The sequence below is a fragment of the Pan paniscus genome, chromosome 18 (assembly GCF_029289425.2).
Source record: "Pan paniscus chromosome 18, NHGRI_mPanPan1-v2.0_pri, whole genome shotgun sequence".
NCBI lineage: Eukaryota > Metazoa > Chordata > Mammalia > Primates > Hominidae > Pan > Pan paniscus.
In genome coordinates this window covers 70,926,197-70,936,236 of record NC_073267.2, presented here as the reverse complement: position 1 = coordinate 70,936,236, position 10,040 = coordinate 70,926,197, and positions in this window count along the sequence as shown.

Genomic DNA, 10,040 nt, shown 5'->3' with positions numbered 1-10,040 from the left:
TCTCTTTTGGAGGAGGTACCAGTTGCCTGTAGTCAGCCATCTTGGCTACCTTCTGTTTTTCTTTTTTTGTATTTTTAAAAATCAATATATGTCAGTTAAACCAAAGTTGTTTTTCTAATTTCATAACTTGCAACTGTGTGAGCCTACCTGGAAAAAAAATTGGTCTTTATACCTCTTCCTTATGTTTTTACTTTCTTCCACCTATAGATCTCATTATACTTATGCCAGAGTCACACTGATTTAAAAAATCCAGAAAAAAAGACAAATCTCACTGTGCTTTTCCCAGTGTTTAAGCAATGTTATGTGATAGTGGTTTCTTCCTACTTTCTAAATAGGTCTTTTGAGCATCAGAGTTATAATTATCTGTTCTGTAATGGGCACTATTGCTGGTCTTTAGACCTATTATATTCATGTGTAATTTGTTTTGCAAGTCAGAAATTTAATAACAAAAAAAGTTAATCTAGATCAGGAAAGTAGGCTGGAGGAGGTATAATCAGAAGCAAATCAAGCTAAGGTCCTTAATAATTAGAGAGCATTTTTAAACAGTAAGACTATGCAATTAATAGTGGAGATCAATATAAACCAACATGGGTACACTAAGTGAAAGTCACTTTACACTAATTTTGTTAAATCATTTTCTACAGCATCTCTCTAATTAGCTCCTATAAGGATATCACTGGATATTATCAGGTAAGTCAGCTTGTTAAACCCAGGAACAAAGATGATTTGTGAGCTTGACATGTGCTGTGTTTGACAGAGTTGGATTAATATGCTTAAGGCAGGCAGCAGTCATTTAGTGAATATGGTGAAGGATTATTTGAAACACTATAGGAGTATATAACTTATCCTTTTGTGTTAATACTGTTTAAATAACATGTGGTGTGCTTGCTTCAGCAGCACATATAGTAAAACTGAATAACTTGTTGAATTTAGATTATCTTATGTGCCAGGCACTGTACTAGCCTTTGGTTGAATGCATGGGCTCAGAATAACGGAAGAAATAGATTCGCTTAATCAGTGGCATGGTTCACGTTCTGTTCCCAGATCTCTAAGGTTTTTATAGCAATGCCTTAGCTCGCATGGGAGTCAAGATTGAGACCCGGAGGCGGGGCTCCCAATTCCACACTCTTCACCTTTCCAGGGCACTTAATTTTATCTATTTCATATAAAACTTGAAGTTAAATTAGGTGGCCCTTAAAATGTTTAAAAAAAACTGCATGAATAATCAAAATAATTTAGATGTGAAATGTTAATAGTGTGAACCCTGGAGGATAAATCGCAATGATGGCTTGATGCATAAAGCAATTTCCTTCCAAATGTTTGTTAAGGTAAGTATTTCCATTGTTTCAGATGGAAATTTGGAGGCTCAGAGCCAGTTAATGACTTGACTGAGGGCACAAGTTATATGGCACAGAGAGCCTCAGGGCTCTTCCTACTCACCAGGGGAATTTGAAAATTACTAAAACATCTCTCTTTTGAGATCTGCAAGCCTGAACGCCTTTAACAACAACGTAGGCTGAGATCAGATGGTCTTGAAGCAAAGTGATTTAAAAGGGCATTTATGCCAATCCGTTTTTCAAGTGAATAGTGTGAAGATTAATATAACTTAGAACACCTACAACAAATGTCTGAAGTGATGCTTAATAACATGTGCTTTTGAGTCAGAAGAGCTTGAATTTTGATTTTATTGTTTATAAATTTCATTAATGAAAAAAATTACTTCCCTTCCTGAGCCTCAATCTCCTCGCCTATAATATCTAAGTCATAACTACCTTATATGGCTGTTGCTAATGTTAAAACTTAATTAATAGGTAGCAGATTACTAGACTAGATGTCAGTTTTGTGATATCTACCTCAACTTTTGCTAACAGTTGATAATTTAGAAGTAATGTAGGAGTCTAACAGTACAGAAACATTTATGCATGTCATTATTCATTTTCCATATCTTCAAGATCTATCATGTCATTGTGATATTCTATATCAAAAAATAATTCCAAAAACACAGTTTTATATCCATAATATAAAAAATAGGCAAAAATTAACCTTGGATCTATGACCTCTGTTAGAGTCCAGTAACATCAATCTGAGGTGGCTCAGATTTTTTTTTATTATACTTTAAGTTCTGGGATACACGTGCAGAACGTGCAGGTTTGTTACATAGGTATACACGTGCTATGGTGTTTTGCGACGCCCATCAATCCATCACCTACATTAGGTATTTCACCTAATGCTATTCCTCCTCTAGCCCCCTGCCCTCTGACAGGCCCTGGCGTGTGATGTTCCCCTCCCTGTGTCCGTGTGTTCTCATTGTTCAACTCCCACTTATGAGTGAGAACATGTGGTGTTTGGTTTTCTATTCCCGTGTTAGTTTGCTGAGAGTGATGGTTTCCAGCGTCATCCATGTCGCTGCAAAGGACATGAACTCATCCTTTTTTATGGCTGCATAGTATTCCATGGTTTATATGTGCCATATTTTCTTTATCCAGTCTGTTATTGATGGGCATTTGGGTTGATTCCAAGTCTTTGCTATTGTGAATAGTGCTGCCATAAACACACATGTGCATGTGTCTGCATTGTCTTCAGAGTAGAATGATTTATAATCCTTTAGGTATATACCCAGTAATGGGATGGCTGGGTCAAATGGTATTTCTGGTTCTAGAACCTTGAGGAATCACCACACTGTCTTCCACAATGGTTGAACTAATTTACACTCCCACCAACAATGTAAAAACGTTCCTATTTCTCCACATCCTCTCCAGCATCAGTTGTTTCCTGACATTTTAATGACTGCCATTCTAAATGCTGTGAGATGGTATCTCATTGTGGTTTTGATTTGCATTTCTCTAATGACCAGTGATTATGAACTTTTTTTCATATGTTTGTTGGCTGCAAAAATGTCTTCTTTTGAAAAGTGTCTGTTCATATCCTTCACCCACTTTTTGATGGGGTTGTTTGTTTTTTCCTGTAAATTTGTTAAGTTCTTTGTAGGTTCTGGATATTAGCCCTTTATCAGATGGATAGATTGCAAAAATTTTCTCCCATTCTGTAGGTTGCCTGTTCACTATGAAAGTAGTTTCTTTTGCTGTGCAGAAGCTCTTTAGTTTAATTAGATCACATTTGTCAATTTTGGCTTTTGTTGCCATTGTTTTTGATGTTTTAGTCATGAAGTCTTTGCCCATGCCTATGTCCTGAATGGTATTACCTAGGTTTTCTTCTAGGGTTTTTATGGTTTTAGGTTTAAGTTTAAGTCTTTAATCCATCTTGAGTTAATTTTGTATAAAGTATAAGGAAGGGATCCAGTTTCAGTTTTTGGCATATGGCTACCCAGTTTTCCCAACATCATTTATTAAATAGGGAATCCTTTCCCCATTGCTGTTTTTGTCAGGTTTGTCAAAGATCAGATTGTTGTAGATGTGTGGTGCTATTTCTGAGGCCTCTGTTCTGTTCCACTGGTCTATATATCTGTTTTGGTACCAGTACCATGCTGTTTTGGCTGCTGTAGCCTTGAAGTGTAGTTTGAAGTCAGGTAGCGTGATGTCTCCAGTTTTGTTCCTTTTACTTAGGATTGTCTTGGCTATACAGGCTCTTTTTTTGGATCCATATGAAATTTAAAGTAGTTTTCTTGGCCAGAACAAATAACAGGATCAAGCCCAGAATCTGCATAGGAAGTCACAATACCAAAATGTGGCTGCTCAGAGGATACAATGAGAGGGTTTGTGACCATATTTGCAAACAAACCTTCAGTTAGAAAAGTTAATAATAATATTTATCTTATAGAGATTTGAGGATTAAGCAAAATAAATTCATAAAATGATGACAAGGACAGGACGTAATTTGGGGCTATTATTTATTAAACCCTTTTACTTAAGCTAATGTTGATAATGAGACACTGAAAATATTTTAATAAAAAAGAGAAGACAAGTAGGATAGAATTACCTTAACATGTCTAAATAATCACTCATGTCTGGGTGCAGTGTCTCTCCCCTGTAATCCCAGCACTTTGGAAGGCCAAGGTGGGTGGATCACAAGGTCAGGAGTTTGAGACCAGCTTGTCCAACATAGTGAAACTTTGTCTCTACTAAAAATACAAAAATTCGCCAGTCATGGTGGCATGCACCTGTAGTCCCAGTTACTCGGGAGGCTAAGGGAGGAGAATAGCTTGAACCTAGGAGGCAGAGGTTGTAGTGTGCCGAGATCACACCACTGCACTCCAGCCTGGGCAACAGAGCAAGACTCCATCTCAAAATAAATAAATAAATAAATAAAAATAAAATCACTTGTAAATGTCATAACCTTCCAATTTTCTAGTTTTGGCACCTGAGAGTATTCAAAATAAAGAAGTGAATTTTCAATCAACATCACAAAATAAAGGCTATATGTATGGAAACATATGTGCTTGCTTTAATATGAATTATCTTATTGTTAAGACTATGGTGAAGGTCTAGAATGGAGACTGAGAACGTATTTAAAAACTCTAGAACTTATTTTCCCTGCTTGGATGTAACTTTAAGACAAATTAGAAAGTGACTTTGTTTACTGAGGACTACAACAAGGAAACCATATTTATTCAGAAGGAAGAGGAGATAATTTACAAAAGGAGGAACAGTTAAGATAAGTTGTACCAGACAAATGTGATCTCCTGTCTAATTCCTTCTTGATCTATTTTACCCCTCCTCATCTGAGAAGCTACTTGGAAGCAAATGAATGGATTGGAAGTAGAATAAGGACTAATTCCTTGGTATTACTATCCAAGTGAGTTAGGAAAACAAGAATAATTTCTTATGAAAAAAATAGGAAAAATGAGATTATTCCATAAGACTCAGGTGCCTTTTATCTTCAAATTTGGAGAAAAAGCAATAGAAGGGAGGCTCTTGCTAGTTACTTAACTATACATGAATAAAGCTAATATGTTTCAATTTTCCTGTCTAGAAACTTGACAGATATGGTCAAATGCCAATACACAGCACTCTTTTCTGAACATGAGGCATCAAATTAAATATAAGTCCCCAGTCTGCAGTGATAACATATTAACATCTGACTCAAACCTACAAAAACTGACCCATTGCCATGACCGACTTCACTATGTAATGCTGTTCATATATTATAGATGCATAGATTAAGTTCTGAATTTTTTATTTTGAGAAGCTTGTATGATCAATCCAGTGGTCTGCTTTCTCACGGCACTTTCACAAACTCACTCTCCTTAAGGTATATGTCCTAAATTGATGTTTTAAAGTTTCCTTACCTTTTCTAAGGAATTAAATCAATTATCTCTTTTAATGTTAACTGAATGAATTTTCCCTCAACAATGAAATAACTAATCACACAGAACTCACTTGTAATCTCCTAATAATGAATCATTTTTATTATGCCCTAGCTCTGAGATGTGTTTTCTTTGAGAGAAAAGAAACAAAACAGTATATGAATTTTGTACTTTGGGCTTCATAGGAAAGCCGTTGGTGGTGGTAGTGAGGGGAATTTGATGCCAGAAACAACTAAAATCATAATGTAGAATTCTTTACTAATTCCTATATGGAAAATAATATTATCTGTATTATTTAGGAATCATAGGTCTTGCTATGCATTATGTAATACCTAAAAAATATTTCTCTATGCAGAGCTCCATTAAAATTAATGATGCACGAAAGTAGTCTCATAAAATTACGTGCTCATATTCTCCTAAAAAGCAATAGCAATTGTGATCATGTTTACCATGCAGTTTCTAAGATATAACTTAAGATACTATATCTGTGGGGGATTTATTCAGTGGAGGTCTCTACGCTATAGCAGGATGCTAAAATTACTTTTTTGTATATTAATTTTTCTCTTTATATCAACAAGCACCCTCCTTTTAACATGACATAAATATGACTTACACCAATCTATAAACTCATAAAATAATTTAAAAGGTACATTTCAAATTGTTAATGAATGCTTGACCCTTACTCAGAATTAGTACAGATCCAAATCAGTGGATAACAACAAAAAATACGCCTAACACTCCTCCCCAGTATGAGATATTTTATCTCTCTTATCTAGAGAAAAATATGAAATAGAATTCTAATGACTGGCTTATGTCACTAATGCCTCAAGAATTCATGTTTGCATTCTCACCACTTATTAAATTTGTGATCTTGTGGAGGGGTAAGAGGGATTAATTAATTGCTATCCACAGAAATAGATTTTAGTTTTAAATTTCTAATATGAGATGTAGTGATTTATAAACATTTTTTGGAAAAGTGGTCCTCTGGAAAAATCTATAAATTCATCCTCGAGGACAAAGTGAAAATATGAAGGAGGAAAGGAAACTAATGAAATCATCTCTTTTGACCATTAAACTTAAGAAAAGGAAATGATGCAACAACATCAAAAATGTCTTTCCTACAAACAAACTCTTTAATTTGGTTCGATGTTACACAGTGAAACCCCGTCTCTACTAAAAATACAAAAAAAAAATAAAAAATAAAAAATTAGTCAGGCGTGGTGGTGGGCGCCTGCAGTCCCAGCTACTCCGGAGGCTGAGGCAGTAGAATGGCGTGAATCCGGGAGGCGGAGCTTGCAGTGAGCCCAGATCGCGCCACTGCACTCCAGCCTGGGCGACAGAGCTAGATTCCGTCTCGGAAAAAAAAAAAAAAAAAAAATCCATTCCCACCAGGTTCTAACGACCAGCTGTGATTAGAACAATTCAAATCAGGACAGCACATTTTATTTACAACTCACTGTGTACCAGTCCACACGTTAGTCAGTGAGAGTAACAAGAAGATGAAGTATTTCCTCCTTCATTAAGTAGCTCACATTCTCATAGAAAGGCATGCTTAGAGCAGTGTTCCCAAAGCCTTGTTCCATTGCTATTCCAGGACATGCATATTTGGTGTCACTTGTAATAATAACTGTAACTCAAGAGGAGTTCTAAATACAATCAGCATCCATGAATTCAACCAAACTTGGATCAAAAATATACAAAATAAAAAATAAAAAATGGCAATACAACAATAAAAATAATGCGCATAATAATACAGTATAACAATTATTTATACAGCATTCACATTGTATTTAGGTTGTATAAGTAATCTAGAAATAGTTTAAAGCAGGGGTCCCCAATCCCTGGGCAAGGACCAGTACCCACCTGTTAGGAACCAAGCTGCACAGCAGGAGGTAAGGGGGCTGGTGAATCAGTGAAGCTTCATCTGTATTTACAGCCACTCCCCATCACTCACATTACCACCTCCGCTCCACCTCCTGTCAGATCAACGGCAGCATTAGATTCTCATAGGAGCACAATCCTATTATGAACTGCACATGTGAGGGATCTAGGTTGCATATCCCTTACGAGAATTTAATGTCTGATGATCTGTCACTGTCTCCCATCCCCCCCAGATGGGACCAACTAGTTGCAGGAAAACAAGCTCAGGGTTCCCACTGATTCTACATTATGGTGAGTTATATAATTATTTCATTATATATTAAAATGTAGTAATAATAATAGAAATAAAGCACACAATAAATGTAATGCTCTTGAATCATCCAGAAATCATCTACTGCCACCTGGTCCGTGAAACTGGTCATTGGTGCCAAAAAGGTAGGGGAATGCTGGTTCAAAGCATACAATAGAATGTGCATAGGTTATGTGCAAATACTATGCCATTTTATATAAGGGACTTAAGCATACAAATACACATATTGTTATCTGCGGGTAACCCTAGAAATAGAACCCAGTGAATATAGAGAAACAGCTGTATTCTGATTATACTTCATGGATTTCAGATAAGTCTAGATGGTGACTAAGAAAGGCATTCAGATAAATGAATACTAATCAATTTTCTTTTGTTCCTCTACCATAAAAGGGAGATAATTACTATCTCATAATGTTATTTATATGATTGATATTAACATATACTATGGACCAAGCACTATGGTAGGTTCTAGAATGCACTAGTTATACAAAAGTAATATGGTTTCTCCCTCTCAAGATTATACTTACAGAGTATCCCTTGGTAAGTGGCAAATATTTTAGACACAAATAGACTTTGCTTCTTTTGTCTGCTTCTTCTTAGAGCATAGGGGCTTCACCTGAATTAAAAAAAAAAATGTATGCCTCATTCTCCTTGTAGATACCTAGAGGATAACTTATTATATATTATATATGCTAGTCTTTTTTATATAATGCTTTCCCCCTTTCCCCATATTCCTTTTGACTTTTGGAATAATAAAAATTGATTTATGTCAAGTGGACCAGACCTCTAGTGTGGGCTTGGAATCAGTGAATAAATTTGTCATCTACTTTTTCCATGTAGCACAGGCCAGCTTGAAGCATGCTGACCTCTGGCCTTTCTCTAGCTACTCATGTGAAGCTAGGAAGAGACAAGGAAAAGGAACTGATGAGACAGGGTAGAGCCAGGTCAAATGCAAGAGCATGTCATTCTGTTCAACTCTTATCATCTTATTGTGGTATTCTGGCCATTACCATCCTGTTTTGACCCAGCAACAGTATGCCACTGGCCCTCATCACCAGCTGCCTCAGCCTTTAAAAGCCCAGGCCTGACACCTTGCTCCCTAACACAAATATTTAGGAAGTAGAGACTAAGATAAATTATCTTCAGAGGAAATTTCAAGCTTCCCACCTTAAGAGTCTAGTCTTCTCATACACATAGAGATCCTCAGCCAATAGATGCTGAAATCACATTCTTCATCTCCAAAATCCTTGCTGTCTGGGCTCAGAAATCTAATTTTAAAGTGACTTAAGGGATTTTGATAATGAGTTGAGATTTGTTACTATATTTTTAATTAAAAAATAGTGTCAAAGGATTTATGCTGAGTGAAAGAAGCCAATCTAAATAGGTTACATAATGGAGAATATATATATATATGTGTATATATATATGTGTATATATATGTGTATATATATGTGTATATATGTGTGTATATATATGTGTGTGTGTGTGTATATATATATATATATATATATATATATTCCACTCATTTACAAAATTACTTAGGCCAGCATCTTTTTTAACTGCTTCCTTTAGTGAGGTTTCTCATGTATTTTTAGTTCAATTAGATATTTTTGTTAAATTTTTCATTTTATTCTGCAGTTCTCTAACCTTGTAAATATTTTTTTAATTTGTATATATCAATGATCTCGCTTTGTGATGTTAAGTTCTACAGGTTTTGATGAAAGCATATATTTCATTTCATTTTATTCTGCAGTTCTCTAACCTTGTAAATATTTTTTTAATTTGTATATATCAATGATCTCGCTTTGTGATGTTAAGTTCTACAGGTTTTGATGAAAGCATATATTTTCATCTTGAAATAACAAAATTATAGCGATGGAGAAGCAATGAATGATTTCCAGGGGTTGTGAATGCGGGAGGGGAGTGGCTGTGCCTAAAAAAGGGTAGCAGAAGGCTGGTGAGTGTGATGGAAGAGTTGCCTGCCTGGATTGTGCTGGTAGTTGCAGGAATCAACACATGCAATCAAATTCTGTAGAAATACACACCCAAACATGCAAGTGCATGTAAAACTGTTGAAATCTGAATAAGTTCTTTGGATTATAAGAGTATAAAATTCCTGGTTTAGATATTGTACTATAGCATTGCAAGATGTGTCCCCTAGGCAAAGGGTACCTAAGACCTCTCTGTATATTTTCTCAAATCTTTCTGTGAGTCAATAATTATTTCAAAGTAAAAAAAATAAAAACAACACAAGACATAAATTGCCCATTTAGAAAAGAGAGAAACAACAAAGAACTAGCCAAAAGTAAATTCTACTTGTTATTGGTAATTTCTTTGACTAGGTAACCAACTTAAATGATGACTACATACAATGTCCATATTTGACATAAACTAAATTATTTTATATATATATATATATACCTATTCAGGCTATAATTTTGAAATTCCACAGTGCTGTTGACATATAGTAGAATTCATTTATTCAAGTCACAGTCTGTTAATAACTATTCAACTCGTACTAATGCTACAGAATAAAATTCTATGGAAATAAAAGTATGCAATTTATGACCCAGTCTTAGACAGACG